This window comes from Barbus barbus, assembly GCF_936440315.1.
Source record: "Barbus barbus genome assembly, chromosome: 5".
Taxonomy (NCBI): Eukaryota; Metazoa; Chordata; class Actinopteri; order Cypriniformes; family Cyprinidae; genus Barbus; species Barbus barbus.
This window is the reverse complement of record NC_136733.1, coordinates 26,199,381-26,220,617: the sequence shown is the minus strand read 5'-3', so window position 1 is coordinate 26,220,617 and position 21,237 is coordinate 26,199,381. Positions and strand designations below refer to the sequence as shown.

General features: G+C 37.9%; 1 pseudogene across 1 annotated transcript in view; it reads left to right on the top strand.

Annotated features, from left to right (window-relative positions):
• The first annotated feature begins 2,657 nt into the window (after positions 1 to 2,657).
• The window catches only part of LOC306870374 (cilia- and flagella-associated protein 299-like), a 60,998-nt pseudogene continuing 42,418 nt past the window's right edge, over positions 2,658 to 21,237 (top strand). Inside the window, exons 1-2 of the transcript in view lie at positions 2,658 to 2,765; positions 4,738 to 4,862. The product of the transcript in view is annotated as a cilia- and flagella-associated protein 299-like (transcript). The remainder of the gene's footprint in view (positions 2,766 to 4,737; positions 4,863 to 21,237) is intronic.

Here is a 21,237-nt window from a genome sequence, read left to right as displayed (position 1 = left end):
ACCAGTGCTGTCTTAAACATGGACTAATCTTGCAAAAAAGACAAGCTGGGACAAGTTGGTTTGCTGAAATAACCAGTTTTCTCATCAGGATAATCAATACTTGCTTAACTTACATGACTTGAGCATTCTGGTCATCATGCACATTAGACATCAAAGGGCTGAATCAGCCAATCACAAGACATTTTCAGGACGAAACTTCTGAAGTCCGATGTGCATTTCATGAGGATCTTCTGAAAATCATATTTGAACTAAAGTTACTTTACAAGAGGATTTGTATTATAATCCTCAGTGATTTTACAAAATATATCTACATTTTTATATTATACCTCACTGTATTTATACAATATATTTATGTCTCTACAAGCTTTTTTGCACAAACAGTTATCCAGCTCCCCAAATTCTAATGTTTGTGATGGTAATATGCAAATATATATTTTTAAAAGGTGAACAACAGTACAGGAAAAAGAAGGCCTATTTTGAATGCTTCTGGGCTGAATTATGCACATGGATTGCTTATTTGCATAAAAGTCCATATTTCTTCTCTTTGAACAACTAGATATCTGTCTATAAAACTATCAGGCTAGATGCTGACTGTCATGGAAATTAAAATCCTGTCATGACCCCAATGCATTCCACAGAAGAGCGATGTCTCACAAGGATAAACATCTCTTGTGGGTCTGCTCTGTTTTTTTTATGAGCTCTGCTCATAGGTGTATCAAATGGCAGACAGTCGTGATATGACCCTTCACAAAATATCCCTATAACTGTCAAGCAGGGCACACTGAAACGGTGTGGAACTCATCTTTAGTGTTTACAGGTGATTCATTCATAATCCATTTCCAAACTTTTCACAACTATTCATTTCTAATAAACTTTTCACTATAATGACATTAAAAACATCCTGTGTATAATTCCTAAAATTATTCTGAGGCTATTGTCTATTTTACAAACTACCGCAATATAGGAATGCTGCGCTTTTGTATTTGCAATGGGAATATATTAGGAGACAACAGAAATCCTTAAAAGATCATAAATGTTTAACCACAACTATTATTGCACACTTTGTTAATTCTGCATTAGATTCTCCTGGAATCATCAATGTGGCCAAAATCCATATTGTGCATGCATGGTGGTAGTGGATGTCTATGTCTGAAGACTTGCCCATTGCAATTGACATAACAGCTGGCTTGTGCCCTTACCCTGTTGGGCTGATCCAAGGGGTAAAGTCAGGGTTTGGTGGAGGTCACACATTCCACCAGAAAATGGTTTACAACAGTGTCTCATCAAACAGGTTGAAATACAGGGGTCAAGACATCCACACCAAATGGTGTCTGCATAAGCCATAATGCTGAACAGTGCTATAGCCCTAAAGGTTTCGTAATACTACTTGGATATATGCCAAGTCATACATCCATAGGCAAGACTAGGCCTTTTGTCTGGGAATACAATCTTTGCCATTCAAAATCCTTATAACGAAAATAAAATTTACCAAGTTTAGATAGGAACAAGAATGATGGCAAAATGCTTCGAGAACATTGAGAACTGTTTAATAAAAGTTTAAAGAGAGCTCTACCACCTAGTGGTTATGGACGAATAATTAGACCACAGGTACATTTTGGTCTGACTTGGCAGACCTGTTTGCCATGTTCTCAATCATTTTAAATGAGACAACAAATAACACCACCAAACTGTGGTTCAGCAGAACTGTCCAGTCCAATCGATAAATGCATTTCCACTAAATCCAGTAATGTTTAATGCAGTAAATTTCCACAAAACCTAAAACAGCCCCCATTTTTCATAGCAGTCAAAATCGACAAAAAGTTAATCAGCTTATTGCTAATTTTGTCTTACACAGCCTTTAAAATAAATGTATTTATTTGATCATTAGGCATTTTATGTTGTGAAAACAACAAAAAAAATTTTGGGGGGGGAACAATACCCCCAAAATATTATTAAATGACAAATGAAAAAGCTTTTCAGCCAACATAAATAAATAAGTAAATAAAAATAAAATAGATTACACAAAGGAACTCTTAAAATGTGAATAATTAATATATGCTTTTAAAAATGAATCAGTCGCATTGTCTATTATTCTGACATAACAATGACGCAAGATTATTTAAAAAATATTTTGGTTAATCAAAATAATATCATAATATAATTCAAACTATATTATATTATATTACATTATGTTATATTATAAAGCCATGGAAGCTTAGACTGCAAGAAATCATTAATTACACAGAGTAGGTCTATGTTAGTACCAGAAGACAAGACTGTGCCAGACCACATGATACAACTAGGAAATCACGTGAGCATACATTCACAAATTATGTTTAAAACTGCTTTTGGATGCATACCAATCAACCTTCCTGCTACTCTCATCATAGCACAATTAGTACCCTGGTATTGCTTTGTAATATTAGCACAGTTGAAATAACTATTTTGGAGCTCTAAGAAACAGCATTGCAGACAAACAAACTTACACTGAGAAGAATTATGTTGTCACTTGAGATCGTCTAATTTTCCCGCGATTGTTTGGATGGGCGGAGCTTACGAAGTTATTGGTTCATGATTGGTTTACAACCGATAACTGCTACTATCCTGCTACAGCTCTGTTTACTCTGTTACCATGGGAATAACTCAAGGTAAACAAGATGGAAGACGACTGCGGCGCCTTTGCGGGAGAAACCGTGGAAGAGTTTCGCACTTATGCGGACTTCTTAGATTCTCAGATAAAACCTCTGGATTTATTTGACCTTGAGGTGAAGTATTAAAAGTCACTCTGTAAGTTAAACCGTCTGTGTCATGTGGAGATGGGAATCTCACACAGACTGTGAGAACTATTGTCTTTTGTTTCATCAGTATTTTATTAGTCATTGTGAAAAGTCTGGCTGTTAAGCTTGAGCACACATTTCGATATGCAGACAGATGGAGTAACAAAGTCATTTTTAAGTATGGCCTGTGAAAGTGTACGTTTGCAGTTTAACGTTAGATGGCGACATGGTACTTCTTTCCTGCATGCTTCAATAAACTGCAAAGTTTTCTCAAATGTAACGTTACAATGGTAAGGGGGTATCATCTTATTAGTATAATGTTGTCGTTTAACTAAGTCTGATGCAGTCAGTTTAAGCAAGATATAAGTCAACCTTCAATGACCGCATCAGGCATTACAGTGTCTCTTTTAGCCCAGTTTTAGAAATTTGGATGTAAGTTAATTCATCAAATAATGCAATTTTGTACATATGTTACACTTAATGTAAGAGCCTTGGAAACTGTAAGTGACTTTGCCTATACAGACTTAAGTAAAAAAAAAATCCTATCTGATTTACTTGGGATTTGTTAAAAGTGCTTGGAAGATGAGGTTTATAAATCATTCAAACTTGACTTGTAGGAATTGTCTGTAGCAGTCTATAAATGCCAATGTGTGGTTTAAGCAATGAGGACTCTAGGGATATATTCAGATACGTTCTGGTTTAGTTTCATATGTGGGGGCTCATTTCTTGTTACAGGAATGAGCAAGGTGTTGTGTGACTTGAGTGGTTACACGTTCAGTCATTTACACAAAGTGCTGGAGCTCTGATTCAAAATTCAAATCTGCTGTCTGGAGTTTTTGGTAATAGAATTAACTATATGGTTTTTCGGTAGTAAGTGTAATTGTAATTTTTATTTTTTAATACTTTATATTCAGCAAAGATGCATTAAATTGATGTGTCAGTTTAATGTTAAAAAATATTTCTGTTTCAAATAATTCTTTTGAACTTTCAAATCATCTGAGAATCCTGAAAACAAAAATTACACAAAAATATTCAGCAGCACAGCTGTTTACAGCATTGATTTAAAAAAAAAAAAAAAAAGATGATGTGCCATTGAAGCCTGGAGTAATTACTGCTGAAAATTCTGCTTTGCCATCACAGGAATAATGACCATTTAAATTATATGAAATAGAGAAGAGTTTTTTTTTAATTGTATTAATATTGTATTTCACAATATTTATATTTATTATAAAAAACACATCTTACCAAACCCAAACTTTTGAACAGTGTATAAAATATATGTATAGTATAATATAATAAATTATAATATGTTTCAATAGATAATCTATTTTTAATATTTCTTTTCAATTGTAATTTAGACTCAGATTTTTTGATGATGTGTTAGAAAATATAATTGGGGAACATTAACATGGTTTCAGTGTCTACTTACAGAGAAAAAACATTTTACCTATTTTTATTGGACATTTATATTTTTCACTGTTTGACTTTTAGTGTATTTATATTAAGAGTGAGTTTAACCCTTCACAAATGGATCTTGACATTTGAGTCTGAGTTTTTTGGATTTTTCCTCGGCAGCAGCTCTCTACAAACTCAATGCCATGTAGCCACATGAAAGCAGCTCCTCCTTTTGAGGGCATACGGAATCTCACTAAATCATATGGAAATGATCCTACCCACTTTTAACTAGGTTGCAGTGACATGTGGCAAAAATCCTTGATCCTGGCAACCATGAAACTGTCAGTGCAGCTCATGTAATTTTGTCATATAAATAGCATGTATACTAAAATAGGATTCATATAAATAGCACTTGAGCACAAAACTAGCACAAATGTGTCATAAATACACTGGCCTGTTTGTACAGAAATGCCACAGCAGATTGTCGAACTGCATGATTTTTTCATATTATTCAGTCAATTTTAACCACCCCCAGCTCAGCAGATCTGTGTTATTGCTCCTCCAGGATCAGAAACTGGCCCGCCAGCTAGTGGAGCTGGGCCACAAGGGTAGCAGTTTGGAGAAGGATTAATTTGAGACAAGGAAAGCAGCTGCCGAGGCCTCCAGGCTTGCTTCAGGGAGCCAAAAGAAGTAAGGTTTTTGTGTTGAGACCATGAAAAGGGGACAAATTTCACACCAGTATGTGACCTTGAGAACATGTATTTTCCAGTAAATGCTTTAGGCTTCATTCATGAAACACGAGCAGAATGAATTTCTGTGCAAATCGTTTGTTAAACCACTCTGACGTAAATTGTCACATTCAATTTAATGTCGCAATCTACGTACGAATGGTTTTACGAACAGTTTATACAGTGATTCATTCTGCTCATGTTTCGTAAATGAGGCACAATGGCTTTAAAGAATAGATTAATTATTGATGCACATTCACTGTAAATATCAAAGACATCAAATGACAGTAAGATGGTAGCAAATAATCTTAGATTATAGGATCTAAAGGTCCAAGGACACAACAGGCTCTTGTTAGAGCAATGTTGGCTGAAACCACTTAGGACTTTCCAGAGACGTTAATGCTCTTTATTGATGCACTTGACGGCTCATGTGTTTCTTAAACACAGATCCTTCATCCCTTCACTGTGAGAGAGGCAAAAGCTTTATGTATGTTTGTGGGAATTTTTGGGATGCTGTAAACTTGGACTCTGACTTGGACGAGGATTGCATAGTTGCTGTGGTGAGGCTTCAGGAAACATTTTTGGAGAACTATATTTGTGTTTTCTTGGGCTGCTAGTGGCAGCTCCCCTGCCTAACCACCTGCAGACGTGTCTTTGTGGCGTTCAGCGCTTGTCAAAATGGACCAAAGTTCTGGGTCTCAGTTCACGTAAAATAATGTCAAATAAAAAAGAAAAGAGTCTATTTTAGTTGAAATTGCAGTTAAATAAGAAAACAGCTCTTTAGTCATATAATTTGATACAGCCTTTTGAAAGACTATTGTGTTCACTTCAAGCCAATGAACTCCATGAATATGCTTTTAGTGTGTCTTTCTTAACCAAAAAGCTCAAATAGCCAGTGAAGGTCTATACTGCAGGCCTCAATGATTTGGGCTCTCTTAAATAGTTTTTGACATAACATGCATTTGACCATTTAAGTGTATTTAGTAATGTTTCCACATAGCAAATAGGTAAAAAGTTGCTCTTGGTTACTTGCTTAAATTAATGCTAGCAAAGTGTGATCTAAATATGGTTTTCTCTCCACACGAGGGCCCTATCACGTCAGTACTGTTCCTAGGTTACCAGGTTATCTGAAGGTTAGTATGCCTGTCAAATCTAGGCTTAGTTGTATGCTGCGAAGTTTCTTCACTTAAATTCTGAACAATCTCCTGTAAAATTTTGTGAAAGAGTTAGTCTGGACTGTTATTTTTTTAGATACTGTATTGCTATAATTCTTAATCACTGAGCTTGTATTAGTGACCAGGATCACAATGCATAGCCTTACTGCTTCTGGAGATTGTGAAGACAAGCCAAATACTTGTAATAAAAGACCAAATGGCATTTTTTTTTTTTGCACACTTGAAGGGCATGAAGGGGAGGGACTTGACTTGTGTAGTTAAATGTGAGTGAGCTATATATATCGTCGTGACGTATATATATATATGGTACCAATATATTCATTAAATAGCTTGTTGAAAGAATGAAAAATTCCTGTACGATTTGGGGGCTTTTATGCTCAACAAGCTGTATTTATTTGATCAAAATACAGTGAAAACAGTAATATTGTGAACTATTAATTTAAAGTTACTCTTTTCTATTTCCTATATTTAAAATGTAATTTATTCCTGCAATGAAAAAGCTGAATTTTCAGCAGCCATTACTCCAGTCATCAGTGTCACTTCAGAAATTCTTCTGCTGATTTGGCGCTCAAAAGCATTTCTATCAGTTTGTGCTGCATAATATTTTAAACTGGGATAATTTAAAGATCCCTAGATAAGTAAAAAGTGCAAACGAACATCATGCACGTTTGATCAATCTAATGCATGCTTAATAAATAAAAGTATTCATTTAAAAAAAAAAACCTTACTAAGCCCAAATCTTGGATGGGTAGTGAAGCAGACAGTAGAAATCTTTAAAGTTTAAAATCTTTGATTGATTTACAATTACCTTCAACTCAACAAAACAAACATTAAATCTCTCCTCTTTATTGACTCCCTCTCAATTTCCATCTTCCAGTGTGCTCTTTCTCTCTCTCTGCCTTCCTTTCTCTCTTTCTCTCTGCCTTTTCAGGCCTCCTTTTGCTCTCGGAGACCTTTAGTGCCTGCAGGTGTATAAATAGAGATGTTTTCAATTAAGACATGCTTTGCCTGTAGCGTGCATCTGATCAATGAATGCTCCTGCACCTGTGGTAATAAAATACCAGAGGACGAGGGAGACTGTGCTATGAATGCTAATCAGATGTTGCCCTTTTGTTGCCCCGTTATAGGCTAGTCCATAACATGCTTCATTTGACAGATAGGCATTGTTGTATCCTGCCAACAAATCACAATTGAACAAATGAAGGGATTTCGCCCAGAGAAACTCAATACTTGACGCAATGGGAAAAGTTTGAATGAAAGAGATGGTTGACTGAAAGATGGCTATTGTGGTGAAAAGGTTCCACAATGACTTATGACTGCATTGAAATAATGGATAACAGTAAACTTAAGACTCTCTTTATGTGATTAAAAGTAGACGAGGGATTGTCTGAATGCCTGACTCCATCACCATCTCTTTTTCTCTGCATCTGTGGCTTCTTTAAGATGAATGTGAATTAAGCAGATGAGTGAAAGCATTACTTTTTTCCACTTATAAATCAGGTCCATACAGAGAGAATGGGAGCCATCATGACTTTGGCTCGGATCTGAGCATATGGATTGTGCAAAAAAAAAAAAAAAAAAAAACACTGCAGTCGCGTAATTCATTTCTCCTGTAGTACTGGTGTTTAGCGTTGAGGCCATGTCGAAAACCAGCTCATGCCCTCTCAGCTAGTTTACAATTCACAGTGTCCTCATAAATGCTGCACCACTAGGCCTGGATCAAAAAGCGAAAGGTCACGCAGGTTCCGCGCATTCTGGTGCGAGTTTCAGAGAGACGAGGGAGCCTGGTGGTTTTACGCAGGCCTGATATGAGGCCCTGGCAGGAGCCCTGAAACCTGCAGCCTGGCCCAGGCCCAGCAGTAAATGTCAGCAGATGTCCTGACCTCGCGTGCTCATGACAGGCTCCGGAGACTCGAGCTCGAACCCTCCCCCCAAACCCCCAGCACAACCACAGCCATGCTCTTTGTCCATTGTTTGACTCCTTCGAAAAAATGCCACTCTCCACAAATTCACCCCTTTCGAAATTGATGGTTGGAGCCATCTCTCACTAGCCAAGTAAAACCCTGCTGCGAACACAGACTGTACATATGCACGGCGGTGTTAATCCCTCGCTCACATAGGCTGAAATAAAACCTTCAGGCCTGTTTTTCAGGGCACGGTCAGGAGGATAACTTGGACTATGCTGGCTGTCCCACAATGGCCCAGTATATGAGCTGCTAAATGAAGCTAATTGGAAAGTTGCTGCATACGTGTTAGTCACTCAAACACATAATTACACTGCTCTGAAGCCAGCAGCATGTCATTTGAACACTGTAACAAAACCTAAGCTTTATATATTGAGATTTGCACGAGTCAGCGATAAACATTCAAGTCGAAGACGGTACAGTCATGGCCAAAAATATCGGCACCCTTGGTAAATATGATCAAAGGCGACTGTGAAAATTAATCTGCATTAATCCTTTTAAATTTTTATTTAAAAAAAATAAATAAATTAAAATCTAACCTTGCATTGGATAATAGTTAAAAATGGGGGGAAATATCATAATGAAATAAATGTTTTTCTAAAATACATGTTGGACACAATTATTGGCACCCCTAGAAATTCTTATGAGTAAAATATCTTTGAAATATATTCCCATTCATATTCACAATTTTGAGCACTCCAGGGGGATTATGAACATGAAATTATCCAGCCATGGCTTCCTGTTTCACAGACATATAAATAGGAGGGAAAACAAAGCCCAACTTCCCTTAATCATCCATCACAATGAAAAACCAAAGAATAGATTTCTGATGTGCAGCAAAAGATAATTGAGCTTCACAAATTAGTGAAGTGGTTTTAAGAAAAAAGAGCTAAAACAGTGAAAATTACCATTTCCACCATCAGGGCAATAATTAAGAATTTGCAATCAACATAAAATGTTACGAATCTGCCTGGAAGAGGACGTGTGTCTATATCATCCTAATGCATGGTGAGGAGGAGCGTTTGAGTGGCTAAAGACTCTCCAAGGACCACAGCTTGAGAATTGCAGAAAATAGTCTCAGGGTCAGAAAAAAAAATAATAATTGTCAAACAGCCCCTACATCACATGTTGTTCGGGAGGGTTTTAAGAAAAATTCTTCAAATGGGACTGGCTTCTATAGCCAGATGAAACTTAAAAAAATGAGCTTTTTAGCAGCAAACACTCAAGATGGGTTTGGTGAACACATGGATAAGTACCCCATGTGTACAATGAAATGTACTGCTGTATTTTTGATGCTGTGGGCCTATATTTCTGCTGGGGGTCCTGGATATCTTGGCTGGATCAAAGGGATTAACAATGCAGATTAATTTTCACAGCCTTTGATCATATTTACCAAGGGTGCCGATAATTTTGGCGATGACTGTAGTTGTTTGCAGAGGTGTCATTTTATGTTGGGGATGTCCACACCACTTTTTTCCCATGGTATATCATTTTGTAATAGTATTTCTTCGGTTTTAAATGGAAGAATAGCTTGCAGCAGTGATATTGTCACATTGCTCTGAGAGCAAGGGATTGAAGGCACGAGGAGTAAACGTCTGTGAAGGTTTTGATCAAGACAACCGAAAGTACAAACACACGGGAACTCTGGGATGACATATAACGCCAAACACAGGACACTGGAAACACTGGGCTAATAAACACAGGATAACGAGGAACTAAACGAGGGAACTAAGGAGACACACCTGGAAACTAATAAAGAGCTAATGAAACACAGCTGGGACTAATAGAACTGAATGGGGACAGGTGCAGGAAACACCAAATAAGGGCACAACAGGGAGGGAAACACAAGACATGGGGAACCAGGACTGACAGTTATCTAATACAGAGGAATTGTCCAGCAGATCTCTTTTCTATTCTCTGTTCTATCCAGGCGCTTGAATTGATCGATTGTATCCACAAACCACTATGTAAAGACAATTTATGCTTTGATGTATGCTGGTTTTCAAATAATTTTGTTCTTTTTTTCTAATCATGATGTTAATAACTTGTTGACATGTTTTGACTTGAAATGAGCACACTCTAAAAGGAAGTCTTGGTTAAATTAGAAGTGATTACAAAGGACAGCAGTGTATGTAAAGAAATTAGTTGAGACTGTTGAAACATATCATACATCATTCAAGGGTTGAGCATTCTTCCAGTGATCTACAATGAAGGGATAATTTACACAAAAATTTAAAACCTCATGGCCATGTCATTCCAAACCTTTATGACCTTCTTTCATGTGGAACAGAAGATAATTAAAAAATATATCAGTGTTTTTGTTGTTGTTGTTGTCTTTATTATTATTAATTTTGTGCAAAATACTTCCAAGAAAGAAAGAAATGCATACAGTTTTACAACGACATGAGGGTGAAATGATGACAGAATTTTTTGTATATTTTTGGGTGAATAGGGTGGTTTGTTTGTAACTATTTGTCTTTTCTGGATCTACGCAGTGTTCAACACTGCGTTTAGTTCAAATTTGTTTCCGGCATCCTGCTTTAAAACAGATGTTTATTAGGGTCTGTCTTCTGCTAAAGGACTAACCCTTTTGTCTTTGTGGTAGTACAAGAGACTTAACAACCTACCTGATATGCACTTTATATATATACATATATATACAGTGGGTACGGAAAGTATTCAGACCCCCTTAAATTTTTCTCTCTTTGTTATATTGCAGCCATTTGCTAAAATAATTTAAGTTCATTTTTTTTACTCATTAATGTACACACAACACCCCATATTGACAGAAAAACACAGAATTGTTGACATTTTTGCAGATTTATTAAAAAAGAAAAACTGAAATATCACATGGTCCTAAGTATTCAGACCCTTTGCTCAGTATTTCGTAGAAGCACCCTTTTGATCTAATACAGCCATGAGTCTTTTTGGGAAAGATGCAACAAGTTTTTCACACCTGGATTTGGGGATCCTCTGCCATTCCTCCTTGCAGATCCTCTCCAGTTCTGTCAGGTTGGATGGTAAACGTTGGTGGACAGCCATTTTTAGGTCTCTCCAGAGATGCTCAATTGGGTTTAAGTCAGGGCTCTGGCTGGGCCATTCAAGAACAGTCATGGAGTTGTTGTGAAGCCACTCCTTCGTTATTTTAGCTGTGTGCTTAGGGTCATTGTCTTGTTGGAAGATAAACCTTCGGCCCAGTCTGAGATCCTGAGCACTCTGGAGAAGGTTTTCGTCCAGGATATCCCTGTACTTGGCCGCATTCATCTTTCCCTCGATTGCAACCAGTCGCCCTGTCCCTGCAGCTGAAAAACACCCCCACAGCATGATGCTGCCACCACCATGCTTCACTGTTGGGACTGTATTGGACAGGTGATGAGCAGTGCCTGGTTTTCTCCACACATACCGCTTAGAATTAAGGCCAAAAAGTTCTATCTTGCTCTCATCAGACCAGAGAATCTTCAGGTGTTTTTTAGCAAACTCCATGTGGGCTTTCATGTGTCTTGCACTGAGGAGAGGCTTCCGTCGGGCCACTCTGCCATAAAGCCCCGACTGGTGGAGGGCTGCAGAGATGGTTGACTTTCTACAACTTTCTCCCATCTCCCGACTGCATCTCTGGAGCTCAGCCACAGTGATCTTTGGGTTCTTCTTTACCTCTCTCACCAAGGCTCTTCTCCCCCGATAGCTCAGTTTGGCCGGACGGCCAGCTCTAGGAAGGGTTCTGGTCGTCCCAAACATCTTCCATTTAAGGATTATGGAGGCCACTGTGCTCTTAGGAACCTTAAGTGCAGCAGAATTTTTTTTGTAACCTTGGCCAGATCTGTGCCTTGCCACAATTCTGTCTCTGAGCTCTTCAGGCAGTTCCTTTGACCTCATGATTCTCATTTGCTCTGACATGCACTGTGAGCTGTAAGGTCTTATATAGACAGGTGTGTGGCTTTCCTAATCAAGTCCAGTCAGTATAATCAAACACAGCTGGACTCAAATGAAGGTGTAGAACCATCTCAAGGATGATCCGAAGAAATGGACAGCACCTGAGTTAAATATATGAGTGTCACAGAGTGTTTTTTTTTTTCTCGTTTGGCTCTCAGCGAAGGCGGTCGCAATTTCTTCCTTTCCCTACCCTTATCTCCCTTGCTTGCTCTCTCGTCTTGTCCTTGTCTAACACTTAAGAGACTCTCTCTGCACTATTCTACAAAACCGAAATTATGGATCTGATCAACTGGTCTCTTAACGCAATTGACACCATCTTCTCGACTAGAAGTTTGGGATCGGGAGAACCCAAGTGTCCTGCTGGGACTTTCGCAGCTGGCAACACGATGGACGCATGGGAGAGGTGGCGGGTCGTGTGTCTGGCGGCTCTTTCCGTGGAGGACATTGACGACATCTACCTATTCGGAACCATGATAACTGGGTTTCTGCTGATTGGATTAGGCTGCGCCCTGAGTTATCGGAGAATTCAGGAGACGGGAACAGCTGTCCAAAACCTCACAAGGCTGCCCGTCATGATTGAAGCAGTGGGCATGAGACAGAGACTATTAACCGCAATATGGATTCGATCACGGCTAAGCTCTCGGGTTTGGAAAGGAAAATTGATGGACAAGGAGATCAGAATGGACAATGAGAATAGCTGTGAAATTAGAAGGCAGCTGTTCGCCCAAAGACCAAACAATCTTATCTCTTTTCGGCTTCCCAAAACAACAGACAGCTTGGCAAGGTTGCTCTGGAATCTAACTCCCCGGATGAATGCTGCAGGGAGATGCTCTTTCTTCCCTCCCCCTTCAACAGACACCTTGTGATTGTCGAGCGTTTGGGTTCCGGCCAAGGTCGTTTCCATGGCAATTGCTATGTCGCACCACAAATCTGCGGACTGAGACAACTTGTTTGGAGTGCCAGCGCGGCGGATCTCTAGGCACACGAACTTACACATACACACACTCATACGCTCATACATACAGATATTCATTCACCTCCCATTACCCCCATCCAACGCCTTTGCCGCTTCTTCCCGTCAGTCTGATAAACGGGTCTGTGTTGGCGCTGTAATGGCTGCAGACCGGATGGCTGTTCGTCTGAACTGGATTACTCTCACCCTACTGCAAGTTGTGTGTTCCTGTATTGATTGTGCTCTATGCTGAGGTTTTTGTCTGTTCTCACACTGTACTCCCGTTTAGGAGCATATTGTGAGGATTATTTTTTTCTCCTTTCTTTCCTCATGTTGTGCTGTATTCTTCTTCTCTATTGCATTTCGTTGCCTTGTACCTACATGTGCAATGTCAATAAATTGAATCCAATCCAATCCAATGTGATATTTCAGTTTTTACTTTTTAATAAATCTGCAAAAATGTCAACAATTCTGTGTTTTTCTGTCAATATGGGGTGCTGTGTGTACATTAATGAGGGAAAAAAATGAACTTAAATGATTTTAGCAAATGGCTAAAATTTAAATTTAAAATGGGGTCTGAATACTTTCCGTACCCACTGTATATATATATATATACATATATATATATATATATATTAAGTGAAAGTGATGTGTCAGCAATTTAGTCTACAAAATGCTCACTGAGGGTGAATTTGACCCGTGTGTGTGCCAGTAATCTGTCATAGCTGATCATCCACCTCCCTCAACCGAAGAGTCCAGAAAAGCAACAAATAATTGAACTGTTAAAGGGGTCATATGATGCGATTTCAAGTTTTCCTTTCTCTTTGGAGTGTTACAAGCTGATTGTGCATAGATAAGAAGTTGCAAAGACTAAAGTCTCAAAACCAAAGAGATATTCTTTATCAAAGTTAAGACTCTGCCACAACCCCTAAAACGGCTCATTCAAACACTGTGGCTCATTCCACGATGTGGAAATATTTGTGTAATGCCGCCCAAATGTTCACGCAAAGAAAGAAGGCATGGTTTCAGTAACCGCAGTAGTGTTGTTGCAGCCATGTCAGGGAGACACTGTGTGTTTCTTTGTGAAAGCAAAAGCACTTTATTTGGCCTTCTGAAAGTAGATGCAGATAGAACAGCAACGCATTTTATGGACGACCGTTTCGTGAACCTAGGAGAGGATGTAATTCTGACTTTGCTATGACAACTGGCGCTTCTATAGACTGTAAGTATGTTTTGTTATTAGTTTAAGTATTTGCTATTGACTGTTCAAATGCGGAGTTTTGCGCATTGTGTGTGTGTGTGTGTGTGTGAAAGAGAGAGAGGGAGAGAGACAGGGTCACATCACAGTGGAGTCAGCTGCAATCACAATGCACTGTGCCAGTTGGCCAATCAGAGCAGACTGCACTTGTCGGAAGGAGGGACTTTGTAGACGGGGCATAGAGGACCTACAATAATGTACAGTGTTTCAAAAATAATGTGTTTTTTGAACATTAAAGCATGTCAACATATTCTTTTACACCAAATACACAAAATAATGATCTTTAAAAAAGCATCATATGACCCCTTTAATGGCAGTATATCTACAGTCAATATTATAAGGAGAAATAAAAGGTTTCTTGACATGAATAGGTTTTTGTTCCCACCATCCATTTCAAAATATAAACTTAGGTTAGTTGAACTTATATGAACTGAAATTTGGTTTATATTCAAATCAACTGAGCAAATATTCTCACTCACCAGAATTAAAAGCCAGCTTCCTTGCTCAGCATGTTCGCATTGAAAAGAAATGGGATTTGTCATAAATAACAAGATCTTGTTTCAGTTTCCTTTAAAGAGATTTGCAATGGTTTTATTCAATCTGGAAATAATGTTCTATTTCACTGACTTGTCACTTTACTTTTTCACATCCTTATTACTTGTCTTGAAGCAGGCAACCTTTTGGAAATGCTACGGATGTTGTTTTGAGTGAAACTAGGTTTTTCAAAAATTAATTGGTTGCATGTGGAGTCATTTTAACAGTGTGGATCTTGTTACGAAGCTGGTGTTGAATTGTGCTCTGAATGATTGAGACCAGGAAAGACCATTGCACAGAATCAACAGTGCTGATGTGGATTAGGACTAAGAAACAGCATTTAAAATGTAAAAATAACAAAATGAATATATACTGACACAGAGTTTTTTGTTGGGCTAACACTGTTACAATCAATCTATACCAAAGGACTTCCTTTCATTTCAAGAGTCTCTGTGGTTACTGTTTATTTTTAAGTTTCACGATATAGCCTACCACAGAGGTGCCCAAACTTTTTACTGTGAAGGGTCAAAAATTCAACTTGATTAAGGGCAGCAAGCTGAAAGTAACCGCATTGTATTAAAATGTATCTTATTATTTAATTTTTTTGTAATCAATTTAACTTATTTTGCAAATATAGGCCTAAAACAAAAACACAACTTGGCCAGTTGCATTTTTAATTTTTTTCATCGATTTTTGTCTGCCCTCTTGTGTTATTTCCAGGGTGGGCAAAATAAAAGGTCATCATGGGCCAATGTTGACCACAGGCCCTAGTTCACTGTAAAAAAACAACAAAAAAAGTTGAGCCAACTTAAAATTTTAAGGCAACCAGCTTCAGTAGATTTTTGAGTTTTCTCAACTTGTTGTTTTAAGTTTATACAACAAAAAGTTGAAAATCTCCTACAAAAATAATAAAAAAAATCTGCTGAAGCTGGTTGCCTTAAAATTTTAAGTTGGCTCAACCTTTTTTTTAGTTTTTTACAGTGTTTGGGCATCTCTAGCCTACCAATTTTATGTGAGAATGAAATGAACCATGGATAGTATTAGTTACCTTTTACATTTTTTAATTCTTTATTAATTTGTTACAATCTGACATGCACAAAAAAGCACATTTTTATGGCTTTGGTTGTCCTTCACCAGGCCAAATGCTTTTCATGGTTTTCCTTGTCGAACTTAAGGGATCTGTTATATAATATCCAAATCTTAATGTTTGCAGTCAGTCTCTCCTCATTCGTGTATGATATTTAATATACATGAGCAGCAGTGTGTTCTGTGTGGACAGGTGTAAAAATAGAAACCATGGATCCAAAAACCATATAACCATAAAATGTTTGCTTGTTGCTGTGGATTTAACATGAATAACATACATTTCCTCATTTGTTGCATTATGACATAGCTTATTTGTTACCCTCTGAATTACAGCAGATGTGACTGCCAAATGACCAGGCTCAGGTTTGGTCATGCAATCACTAATGTTTGTACTTTTGTGATTATTCTCACCACCACATGTTACGACTGTGTGGTCAATCCTAAATAGAGACACATGAATTTGATGATTTAGTCTTCTTTGTGTCTGATTAATATTGATACCAGTAGTGAATAATGCGATTTGTCTCAGTTACATTCACACCAAATATTTCCGGATAATCAACAACAGTGGAATATCAAATAAATCTTTGTGTACTGGGCTCAATTTTGTGCTTAATGAAAGCATTGTTTTGTTATGTTCTAATTTTAACCATTTCCTTTCCGTGTGCTGTTTGACATGCAAGTGGCATTTTTAGTCGAGAAGGCTCATTTGCTGCTCAGGCTCTGGTCTTCTTTGAAAAACGCTTTTATTATGAGCTGTTACCGTGGTTAGTGTCTTTGCGGAAGTACGTATGAGTTCACCTTTTCTCCCTACATCCTTTACCTAAGGCTCTAAGGCCTGTGATGTTTCATGATGTGGCTTCCAGTATCCCAGTGCAGAGGTTGAAGTGTTTTTCACATTATGTAGCCTTTCGCCATAAAGATACTAGACAATCATCTGCTTTGTAGTTTGGCCTCCTCACAAATGCCGGATGTATATGATGGATTCTGCAGTGACCTGGAGGTATTATGATGAACGCATGCTAATAGCTTTGTCAGTGCAGAGACATTGCACAGAACCACCTTTTAATGTGTAGAGGATTTACCAAAACACTCCCAAATTAGTGGTGGAACGAGATGAGAAATTACTCTTCTGCATTATACTGAAAACCAAATGATGGTGCATTAGAAAGAATTGATCAAAATAAAACAGCATTAATATTTGAAACTTGGCTAGGTTTGGCGAGTGCGAGGCTAACAGAAATTGTAACTGCAGTACAAAGACTGGACCATTAAAAAATGCAACAAAAGACATAAGGAAGACAGCTCAATTCCACTGGTCAGAACATTTTGTAAGATACAGTCCTTATGTTTTCTTAGTCTGTCTGTGGTTAATAGCCACTTTAGCTTGCTGTATGATTAGAAGGTCTTGCAGACTGATGAGGTTAGAACCACAAGCCTAACATGTGCAAAGCAGATTAATCTAATGGACCACAGTGCTTGTGATGGAGGAATCCTGCTGAATGTCAGAGTGAGATGAAACAACTCATTCCATGCGGCACAGCCATATTTAAATAACTTTTCCTACATTTTGTACATCAAAGTTGTATGCAAAGGACATATTTTACTAACATCATGCTAATGTTAATAAGAAAATGGACTTTACTTAAGTAAGCCAGTTCAGCTTCAGGTCAAAAGATTAATCCATAAAATTCATATGAGGAGTTTATAACTAATCAAATGAATCAATTTATTGTTGAATGTTTAGACTTTACAGTGTCTTTACAGCACAGGTTAAAATGTAACATTTTGACAGAACCCCAATCAAATAAAAAAATATCCTCAGTATAATTTAATGACACTGCATGTTTCATTTACCACAAACATCAGTGGTTAACAATCTGTAAAATGGAGTACAGTATGTGCAACTGATACATTTGACTCAATATAATCAGAGGTGACACAGAATTTCTTTAAAAAAAGAGTTAAGTAAATTGTCATGCTGGGTGGAATTTCCCTTGACGTTTAACAGCCTAAAATAATATTTTCCATAAGATTCTTTTTCTCCAAGTGCCCTCAGGAAAAATATTTCACGAACTGTACCTGCTGAATTTTAGAAATCACTGTACTATTGAAAGCTGCCATCTACCAGGCCAGTATGAATATAATGTTTCTTTTTTCTTCTTATTTGAGAAAGATTTGAAGCAACTGAAGGACTGAATTCTCATCACAACATCTGTTGTTCTTAGCGATGTCTTAATCATTGTCAGGGATCCTATTTGAAGGTAATTCGGCCAGTTGCTGAGTTTGTAAAATGTGAGGTTTTTTGATGACATTCCATCAGTAATGATCACAATTATTTGACAACACTTCAGCCACTTGATTATAATTAGAAATCGGCACAGATCAAATTTATTTGGCATGGGATGGCCAGAAGTTAGAGCTCACGGCAATGTTCAGTATTGAATTTATTTCATTATAGCGTTAAAGCCTACCTCTCCTTTCAGCTGTACAAACAGATAGTAAAATTAAGCTTGTGAGCAGCTAGAAGATAAATCATTATTCGTAGTGTTGGTCAATGCATAGCTGAGAGAACGCCACCGGGAACACTTTGTGTCCTGTGGTTGATAAAAAGCTTCTTATTTTTCTGGCCGGCCATAGTCCCAGAGGTCTTTAATAGTGTATGAGCATGGTAAGCACATTTTTTTTTTATTGATAGAACGTGGAAACTGATGCAGTAAGCTGAAGGGCAAGCTAATATCTTGCTGCCATATTCATCAATTTAGTTCCTAATTTCTTATATTTGAGTCGCATTGTTGTTGTGCAGTGGAATGTAAGCTTTCAGCCATGTTTCATAGAAAGGACTTGAAAGGGGAAAAGATTGATGTTTTTTCCAATCTGCTTGAGTTAGGAACACTTATTAGGAACTTGGGCCCACTCATGCCAGTGGTCATCTGTCCAAAGCAAGCAGCTCCCTATGAATATTGTTTACCTTGTGCTTTCATGCAAGAGCGAGAGGGAAACAGAGAAAGATATGTCCAAGAACGAACTGCACATCAGTGGCCATGTTTGAATCAATCTCTCCAAGACATACAAAGTATTGTTGTTGTTCATTTAGATTTTTTTCAAGGTTAAACATTTTCAATAAGGAAATAAATAAACAAATTACAATGTTTAACACTCTCTGTGCCAATAAATACATCTAGCTTACTTTTCTCTTTTGGGTTATGTTTTCTAAATTCTGAAAAAATGTGAAGAACTGGTTTTTCCTCAATTATAGATCTCATTAAAGCTTGTCTTGGCTCACAAAAGCCAAGACAAACTCTGCAAATGTAAGAAGATGAATGATAAACAGCATCCAAATTATTCAGAAACACCCAAGTTTCATGTCTTGCTGCACCTGATCACTAGCTACAGCAGTTGCTGTGTGAAGGCAGAGGCCACATTAATTCTCTCAAATGAGGCCTAATAAAGTGTCATGTCAGATTGATGGGGAATGTTCCATTTGGCATCGTTTGTGTGGGGGTAGTTTTCACTCTCCAAGCGTGACTTTTGCTGTTTCCCTAGCTACTGGATTGGGGTAACGGTTACCCGGTAACCCCTTTTACTTGCCTCCTCAACACCTGTGTTTACATTGGGGCCTCGGCCCCCATGACCCAGCAGCGGTCCCTCGCTCACACCGAAGATGAAGTGGGTTCCCAGCTCTCAAATATATGCTGCTCCTGCACTTTCACCACTATGCAATTCCTCTAAGAGTTCCATTGTGGGCATCAGCAACAGAGAGGTATAGGTTACATTCCTCCTTCATATTGGAGTTTATTTGAACACGGAGGGGGTGAAAACAAAGACAACCTGCACCATATTATTGCAGTGTGAGAATGGGAAAAGGCTTCTTTATGCTTGTCTTTGTCTTTATGTTTGATCAGCACTACTAATGCTGCTAAAACTTCAATCGTCTTTTGCAAAATGCATATTGCTGGAGAAGGAAAGTCAGCACAGTTGTCTTAATTAATGAATCATTGTATGAATCTTATACAAGTCTACACTACATGTGAAAACAACTTGGATTTTTTTGGGTTTTGAAACTCAAAACATCTGGAATACCATACGTTTGAGCTAAGGACTTTTGACGGGGCTAATAAATTTCATGACGGGGGTTGGATACCATTATTAAACTGTAACGTACACTTCTGGAGTCAGTTTGCGCTAGGAACCTTTCAATTTACAGTGATGAACTGAATCTCTATTCGGCAAATTTGTGATTTTAAAAACTCCTGAAGGCTTATAGATTCTCTTGTCATTTCATTGTTTTTGGACTATTTGACAGTGATGATAAAGTTGTTATGTGTGCTTTTCTTCTGCTTAACTCGCCTACTTATTGACACAGTTACACTCAGGAGCTATATATCAAGAATAAAAGCCATCTGTACTCCATTTTGGAAAATAATCTCTTTTATTATCCTTCACTGTGATTAATTACTTCTGTGGACGCAAGGCTAGTCCATTTGATTCCCCTCTTTTGTGGTCACAAATTCAAGTTGACCAACTCACATGTATTCATTAACACACACAATCTAAGAAAGCTTTACAGTCAAAAAGAACTTTTTTGATGCTTCAGAAATGTACAGAAGAGCAAACCCACCACAATGAATTTATCTTTCTCACTCCAATGCATAAACACACATTGACACACATTGTGACCTCTGTCTTTAAACTGATGCTGACCAGCTGAGTGTCATGCCTTATGTCCGAAACACCCTTAAATTGAATGTAAATAACCAAACCCTCTGTGTGCATCAACACCATATTTCAAGGGCACTTAGGCTTGTTCTCTAAGGGCCATTCATCATAGTCCAATAAAAATGGGGGCTTGGTTTCTTTGCGACTGTGTGTCTAGGCTGCTGAAGCCAAAAGAAACCATTCTCCCTCAAAACCTAAATTCTGGCAGTCCATCTATGCTCAATAGGCACATGCTATCTTGTGTTTTGACTATGCAGTAATACTTCATGCTATTTTTTTTAAATTTGCACGTAAATCTGTCCTGACAACCTTGTGCAGATTGAGAAAACACAATTAGATGCTGAGATACAAGCTCCTCCTCTGTCCTTACCATGCATGCCACTGCCAGAAATTTGTGAATATTAAAAGTAAGCCAGATGTAAGAATCCAGTGTGAGAAATTTAGCTGGACATAATTTATGTTTTCTTAGAAACTTTTTCATGTGCATGTGGCATCTGGCAAATGAATAAATGTATACTTTCCAATTAGCTATGTAAAAATGTTATTGAGACATCTGTTTGACACTCTTATTGAATCCAAATAGTACACAGCTGTGAGTATCTTTTCACCGTAAGTACTAAACTAATGGAAACCTAGTGTGAATTCTATAATAGTTTGCTTGCATTTGTGAAATAAAGACTTACTGCAGTGTGTCAGTTGTCGTACTTTTTTTGGTTGGT